Consider the following 8,314-nt stretch of genomic DNA (forward strand, 5'->3'; position numbering starts at 1 on the left):
ATTCTCTATCTCTCCAAATCCTGTCCTTTAGCATATTACCATTTCCTCTTGTTCCTCCAAAGCAAATGCTGCTACTTGGTTTGTGGCCGTCTTCTGTAGCTGAACCCCAATGATTGGATAAGAGGCCGTGTTTTCGGAAGTGACGTATCTGTGGTGCACTCGCTTCTCCCACTCGTAAACCTAGGAGTACAAAATAAAGATAAAACACGCAGAGACATCTTCTGCAGTCACAATTTCTTACATTTTGGGATCTAGCGATCGTAGGACGATCTCATTTCATGTAAAACATAGAAAAAGTAGGCACGAGGGTAGCAGAAGAACACTAAATTTCAAAAGAGCAATTTTTTCTGAACTGTGGTCTTTACTACATGACATTAATCAGGACCAAATCCTGGGAACATTGAACATGGAAGAAACATGGGAATGTTTTAGGAGCCTATAAAACAAAAAGGTATCACACAGTGCATTCAATATAGAAGAGTGAAGGTTAAACCAGGATGGCTAAACCATAATGTAAAAAGCCTCATTAAAAGAGAAAAAAAAAAAGTCTTTAAACAATATAAAGGGGATGTGTCATTGTCACCATACAAACACTATAAGGAATGCAATAAGGAGGTGCAAGAACACAATAAATGTGGCAAAAAAAGGATTAGGAGAGACACAAAAAATCCAAAGGATTTTTTTGGATAGATTAACAGTAAAAATGCAAAATCGGAGCATATTGCCCAAATAAATGATGAGGAAGGGAGGATGGTTACGGATGACCCAGAGATTGTACTAAATGCCTTCTCCTCAGTTTTTACACAGCACAAGGAGGGGGTATACCGACTGGGGAAGTAGTTTTGGTGAAACATCACAGGATGTACCCTTGTGGCTAGCAGAGGCCAGAGTGAAGGAAAGACTAGATAAACTTAATACAAATAAATCACCAGGACCAGATGGCTTACACCCGAGAGTCCTCAGAGAACTCAGTCGGGTTATAGCCAAACCATTGTCCCTAATCTTTGGATAGGATTGGTACCAGCTGATTGGAGAAAAGACAATGTTCCAATATTCAAAAAAGGACAGAGACAAATCCCTGGGAACTATAGGCCAGTTAGTCTAACATCAATCACTGGTAAATTGGAAGGGATGATAAGGGACTATATCCAAAAATTTACTGAGGAAAAATCTTCAGTAGTCATCATCAGCATGGGTTTACTGAAGGTTGTTCTTGCCAGACCAATCTGTGAACATTCTACGAGGAAGTGAGCTGCCATCTAGACTGGGGAAGACCTGTGGATTTGGTGTATCTGGATTTTGCAAAGGCATTCAATACAGTTCCCTATAAGCGCTTAATCTAAAAGCCGAGGTCTGAAGGTGTGGACTATGTTTGTTCTTCGTGTGCCACGTTTGTTCTTAGGTCAAAAACTGGTTACAGTGGTGTGTCCAAAGGGTGGCAATAAATAAAGTGTATTCAGAATGGTCTGGAGCGGTAAGTGAGGTACCCCAAGGCTCTGTCTTGGGACCAATTCTATTCTATTTATTCGTAAATGATAGAGAATGGGATAAATAGCTCAATCTCAGTTTAAGGACACAAAAATAAGCAGGTCAATAACTTATCAGAATATAGAAATTTTACAGCAAGACCTAAAAAAAATAACGGAGTGGGCAAATACATAGCAAATGAGGTTTAATGTGGAAAAAATGTAAAGTAATGCACTTGGGGGGGGGCAAAAAAATATGAATGCAAACTACTCCCTAGGGGAATCAAGGATGGAGAAAGATCTGGTGGTCCCAGTAGAAGACAGATTGAGCAATAGCATGCAATGCCAAGCTGCAGCTACCAAAGCCGGCAAAATATTAGCATTCATAAAAAAATAAATTAATAGCGCCACTTAATAAAACTCTGGTTAGACCACATGTGGAGTATTCTGTCCAGTTCTGGTCACCAGTCCTCAGGAAGGATGTGCTGGAACTGGAGAGAGTCCAAAGAAGGGCAACAAAACTAATAAGGGGACTGGGGGACCTCGATTACGAGGAACAACTGCAAACCCCAAATCTTTTCTCGCTGGAGAAACAACGCTTGAGAAGAGATATGATAGCGATTTACAAAGACCTCAATGGTGATCCCAGCATATAGAAAAACAATTCAGTCTCAGGAAGTACAAGAGGACACACAATGAGATTGGAGGAGAAGCGGTTTAACCTTAAACTGTGCAGGTTTTTTTTTCACTGTCAGGGCAGTGAGGACGTGGATCTCTTCCACAATTAGTGGTGGCTGCGGGGAGTATGGAGATTTTTATGAGACTCTTGGATGTGCATCTTAAAGAACACAACATACAGGGATATGGGAAATATAGACACTGACACATGTGCAGGTTAACCTGGATGGCCTTTTGTCTTTATTCAGCCTTACCTACTATGTAACTTTTTTTTACTTACTGTCATGTTCTTAACCTCCCCTGGTCTCTGAAGATGCTTAAGCACCAGAACTGCTTCCAGGTAATATATAATATCACACTTGGTGCTCACTTCCAAATTCTATTTATTTTGGTCTTTCCCGATTAGCTTCCAGAAAGGACTCCTTTGCTACCTCCAGCGGCATTCGGTTGGAGTTTTGGAGGCAGTCATCAAGGTTTCAAACCTGTAATTGATGTGAAGGGTACAGCATTGCAGGAAGTTCTAAGAAATGACAAAGTCAGAATAATCGGCACAACCAAAGATTAGATGACCTTTTACCGACATTCTCACGAGATACGAGCTTCATTATCCTATTTTCTATATCGTTGGTGATGTTCATAAAAAAAATGTACAATGTTGAAAAAGTTCAGGATCTTTCACAGAGAGATTAGTTCCCTTTAACTGATTGCAAAGCGTCTCACGTGCTTCAAGTAGCCACTTATGGTCCGGTTCTTAAGGTGACGTTTCAAAGAGATAAAAAATGTATTTACTTTTCCTATGTCCTTAGGACATATTTTAGATTCATAAAATATAAGAATCTGGCCACATCCTCAACCTAGGGGGAAAACAAAACATAATTGATTATAAATTGGATGAAGGGTGTACTGCAGTGTTGGCACAGAGAAGCAGATTGATAAGTTTAGAGGAAAATCTGTCTGGCATATTCAAGGAGAAGTACAGCCGAAGCTCATTTGGCAGTACTTCTCCTGTGGATCACAGTTCATTCTGCACTCCTGTGAACCATTTTCAGAGGGCTGAAGCCCGCTGTCGGCTGATGTCACAGAGCCAGTCCATGCTCGGGAAGGGTCATGACCATATGGTCGGGATCAGCCCACATGCCTGGACCAGCACCCGGCTCAGGCTCCCAGTGAGCCACCGAGAACCTGAGCCGGCTGCTCCTGCCCCCTCCACAGCCCAGCACTAAAGTGAGCGAGGAGGGGGCAGAGCAGAGAGCAGCGACTGACAGTCACCAGCTCTCTGCTCAGGGAGCTCTGAGAACCAAGCGATGGGCAGGGTTTGCTCGATTCTCACTGTTAGAGCCAGTGTTCCATCAGAATTAGCAACCTGTCAAATTAGGTAATGGGAGTGACATTCCGTCAGCTGAATACTTACTGTGCATGAGCAGGTTTGCTAATCTGAAAGAACACCTGCAGTCATAAAGCAACAGTGGACATCTTGCTACACCCAGCTACGTCTTGAATTTCAGTCCTTTAACAAATAAAGTGAGTATATATGACTCAATATAGTATATGGAGATTTGCCATGCTGTTTTCAGGTTATATTTTCAGTCTAAAGGTTTAGTGATGACCAGTGCGGGGTGTACCATCATGGCCTCTTCCAGCTTCCTACTGCTGGCATCCAGCTATTTTCAAAACGGCATCACAGATTTCAACATACTACATTTATATCCACTAAGTTTATTGCTAAAATGACTGAAATTCAAGACTTAGCTGGGTGTAGTAAAATGTCCGCTGCCACCTTGTGACTGCAGGTGTTCTGTCACATTATCAAACCTGCTACAAATGTGCAGTAAGTATTCATCTGATGGAACGTTCCTTCCATTACATAATTTGATGGGTCACCAATTCTGACGGAACAACATTGGTCAGATGCAGAATTGGAATTTCAAGCAAGGACATTGGGTCAGTCCATTATGTAACACCCCCATGTGTAAACTGACGTCCCAAACAGACCCCGCCTTCACTCACCACTGGGTCCTCAAGAAACCCTACACAAGAAATGCCTGAAGGAAAGGGGCTTCTGTTCTGAGCTTGTGAACATCGTGTTTTTCTGTCTCCAGTAGGTGGAGCCACACTCTAAGGCACTCCCCTGGAAAGACCTCTTCAGCATTTAAGCCTAGGTTCAGACTAGTGTGATCTCAGACATCGCATGCGATTCATACCCGCACCATAGGTGCCGATCACATGCGATGTCTGAGCAATGCGAGTTCAGCCATACAGTTGTATTCGCATGCATTAACTGTATGCATTGGATTTGCACAGAAAATGGCGCAGGGACTTGTGTTTTCCCCGCACTGGAATCGGATCACATGGGTGTTCTCAGCAGTCCGATTCCTGTGTGAGTTCAAAGTTCGCACTGCAATCTGTGAACCATTCTGGGGGTGTGATTAACATTGTAATGACACCCACAGCGGTTGGCAGAGGGCGGTGTGACCTGCCTGCGGGAGAGATGTGGGAACCGGCGCTGGTTCCTGCATCGCACTAGTCTGAACCTAGGCTAAATGTTTTTATTTTGATCCATTAACAGTTTAGTAACCAAATCTAGTACAGTACTGCTTTCATACCTCCTGTTTATAGTTCTCCATCTCCAAAGTTTCATTCAAATATGTTGCAAACTCCTTGAGCATTGGTGCTTTCAAAGAATGCCTTTCATAGAGTCCTCCTTTTCTCATGTGTAATCGTGTCTTCGAGGTCCAGTTTGTATACTGAATCCTTTATTAGAAAAACATTAGAAATGCAGAAGAATGGAGAGTTTGAATTGATGCAGATAAAATTGTAAACACAATTTTATAATTACCGTGAAACCCCATAAACCTCTGGTATATCATCTCCTGTATCCTCTTCTTCCTGTACTATTTCCTCCACTGTGGGCCATGTGCATTGTGAGGAACCGGAAGCTTCTTCAGACACACATGGTGAAACCATGGCAGTCCTTGACTGTCCTTCAGCCAATAAGTCCCTTATGGGGATGAGGTTGTACGAGTCTTCATTAAACATTGCAATGTTGTGGAGTCTTCTACAGATGGTTCCTGAACTCTCCCTGGATCTTCAGGATTTGGCACATATGGTGTGACTGCTGTATTAACCTGAGGTCTTGGGGTTGCCGATGAATGTTCCATTTGGACTCTTGGGGGGAGATAATTTAAGAACCCGAGTAAAGTTTTATTAATGTGTCTAATCAACACCATGTTGGATAGAGGGAGAGTGTGGTAAAACGTCTAAGTGAGATCAAGAGAAAGAACTCAAGTGAACATCAGATAGGAGCATGAGAGAACGAACGGTTCAAAAGAAAATGATGTTGGAAAACGGGGAAATGAAAAATGACCAACTCTAAAACTAAACTACCGAAAAAGACTGGGCCAAAACGTTTTGGAATTTTGCATTCTATTCCTTGAAAAAGACAAACTTTAGCCAATTTTATTAAAGGAAACCTCTATGCAAGGGTCTTTGTACAGATTGATTGTTTATTAAAACAAACATTCAACTATTCAAACTAGACATGTGCACAACAAAAAATTTGTTTAGTTTAGTTTCGTTTCGTCTTGTTTCCGTGGATTCGTAACGATTCATAATTTCATAATACGCGAGGGTTCATATTCGGACTCGTTCGTATTTTCGTGACAGTTGTATTTTCGTTAAACTTTAAACGATATAATTCATAATTCCGTTAGTCTAGCAATTCGTAATTTCATAAGACGCGGTTTGATCCGGAGTCGTTTGTATTTTCGTTGATACTTAATGATTCGTAATTCTGTCTAATTTTCTTTGATTCGAAATTCGTAATTTTGTTAGATAATCATTTTTGTTTATTCGGTACACTTCTCGTAATTTAGTAATTGTTACTTTTGTGAGATTGCCTTTCCCGTTGATTCGTAGTTTCGTAACATTGTTTTGTTTTCGTTGATTCGAGTCTACTAGCGTGCTTCGAATGGATTCGTACATTCGTAAATACATCGCGGTCATTTGTAATGTTTCGCAATCTCGTATTTTAGTTTAGTTTTCAACACGCGGCTAGCCAGCTATAGCCTCCGCCCCTGTACACCATTTTGAGAGGGTGTACTGTGGGTGCATTGGTGTGGTGAGGTTTGGGAGCTGGGAGGAGCAGAGAGCAGAGAGTGAGATAGTTGTTTTTGTAGTTGTTTTTGTGTGGTTTGGTAGTTTTGTTGTTGCAATTAGAATGTCTGGGAGTGAGAATGTTGGTGTTAGTGAGTGTGTCGGTATGAGAGTTGTTGCCGTGACTGCGAGTGGAGGGGAGTGGAGGAGTGGAGGAGGGGACTCATGGGAGAGGAGGCGTGGAGGGGAGAGGAGGCGTGTAGGGGAGGAGAGGCGTGGAGGGGAGGGGAGGGGAGGTGTGGAGGGGAGGGGAGGCATGGAGGTGAGGGGCGAAGCAGGGAAGAGAGGCGTGGAGGGGAGGAGAGAATAGGAGGGGACGGGAGGCGTAGAGGGAAAGATGGAGGGGAGAAGAGGCGTGGAGGGGAGAGGCATAGAGGGGAGGAGAGGCGTAGAGGGGAGAGTATTGTTGAGGAGAGGAGGAGTGGAGGGGAGGAGAGGCATGGAGGGGAGAGTATTGTTGGGGAGAGGAGGAGTGGAGGGGAGAGGAGGAGTGGAGGGGAGAGGAGTGGAGGTGAATGGAGGCGTGTAGTGGAGCCAAGGCCTGGAAGAGAGTGTGGAGGTGGAGTGGAGCGGAAGCATGGCCAAAAACGGAGACATGTGTCCCCCACTACATCAGGGAGTGCGGACTTGGACATGCAGCAACCCCACCAAAGCAATGACAAAGATCAAGGGGGCCTGTATTTACCCAAGAGGAGAATGCTGCATTGGTTGCTGCAGTTCTAATAGAAAAAGTGACACTCTTCTGCCAAACCGTGCCAACATCCGAGAAGGCAGCAGGCTGGGGACGAGTCCGGGACTCCGTGAATGTGGTCTCCAAGTTTTGCAGGCCCACCACTGGTGTCAGACACAGGTAATTATTCCAATATTCTTTCACTCTTAGAACACACATTTGTAAAAAATACACAGTGTAATAGTCAATAAAAAGTAACAGTTCTACTTTACAAAACTATTTATTTGGCACAGCCACATACAGAAGAGAACATTAACATACATGGAAATATTGTAACGTATAAAACCATCACTGTGTGAAACGACAGGTTGCTTTTCAAAAAAATAAATCAGTTTGGTTTCTATTTTATGTAACTAATAATGTTTATTTTTCATGTGCAGATTCTATAATTGTCGGGCGGCAGTCATCAAAAAGCTGAAGAAGCGTCTACGGGGAGAGCATATTAGGGGAAAGCCTGTTGAATTACAAGAGTGGGAGGCAAAGCTGAGAGATGGCCTTGGCCTTCTGGCAGAGGATGTCCCTGGAGTCAGCAGCAGGGGTCCACATCAAAGAGCTGGTGGTGAGTAAAATGAAATATATCATTATATATTGCAGTTATATGGTTGTTTCAAGCTCACTATTATTTTTTATGACTATGCATGTGAGACTTACGTTTTTCTTTACATACATGTTTTCCAGATTGAGCAACATCATCTGTAGAGCGATCAGCTCCAATTACATCCTATCGACATTCTGGTGAGTACCTAACACAAAGACAAAGGATGTATAATGATAAACTTCTATTTAAAGTGGTGTTCCACCCTAAAAAAAAAAAAAAAGTCATGATTGTGCCTAAAAAAAATTAAAAAAAACATTTGGATATTTTTTTTAACTTACCTCTAAATGCCTGTTGCTAGGGGGTCCCTCGTAGTCTGCCTCTTCCAGTGCCTGGGCTGGTGACATCACTTCCCCCTCGGCACAGGAAGGGCTCCACTCTGCTCCCTCCCTCCTGTCAATCATCTGGGATCCATTACAGGTCTCAGGTGACTGAGCGGCCAATCATGGCGTGCGGCGCCCACAGTTGCAATGCCGGCGCCACTGAACGGAGGGGGAGACGAGCGGGGCTTCGATCCCTCGCATCGCTGGACCCAGGGACAGGTAAGTGTTCAATTAAAAGTCAGCAGCTGCAGTATTTGTAGCTGCTGACTTTTATTTTATTTTTTTTGACTGGCCCTCCTCTTTAACATTTAAAGCAGGCATCACTAAATGGCGGACTGTGGGCCAGATGTGGACCAAGTCACTGTGCCAT

At 43.3% G+C, this 8,314-nt stretch overlaps 1 long non-coding RNA gene across 1 annotated transcript; it reads right to left on the reverse strand.

Moving 5' to 3' along the window:
• Nucleotides 1-7,227: 7,227 nt before the first annotated feature.
• On the reverse strand, nucleotides 7,228-7,838 carry LOC141127087 (uncharacterized). The gene is made up of 2 exons (XR_012241486.1): nucleotides 7,678-7,838; nucleotides 7,228-7,579 (listed from the first exon to the last, which is right to left on the reverse strand). It is a non-coding gene; the product is annotated as an uncharacterized lncRNA (long non-coding RNA).
• Nucleotides 7,839-8,314: the final 476 nt, after the last annotated feature.

Source organism: Aquarana catesbeiana, linkage group LG01, assembly GCF_042186555.1.
Source record: "Aquarana catesbeiana isolate 2022-GZ linkage group LG01, ASM4218655v1, whole genome shotgun sequence".
Taxonomy (NCBI): Eukaryota; Metazoa; Chordata; class Amphibia; order Anura; family Ranidae; genus Aquarana; species Aquarana catesbeiana.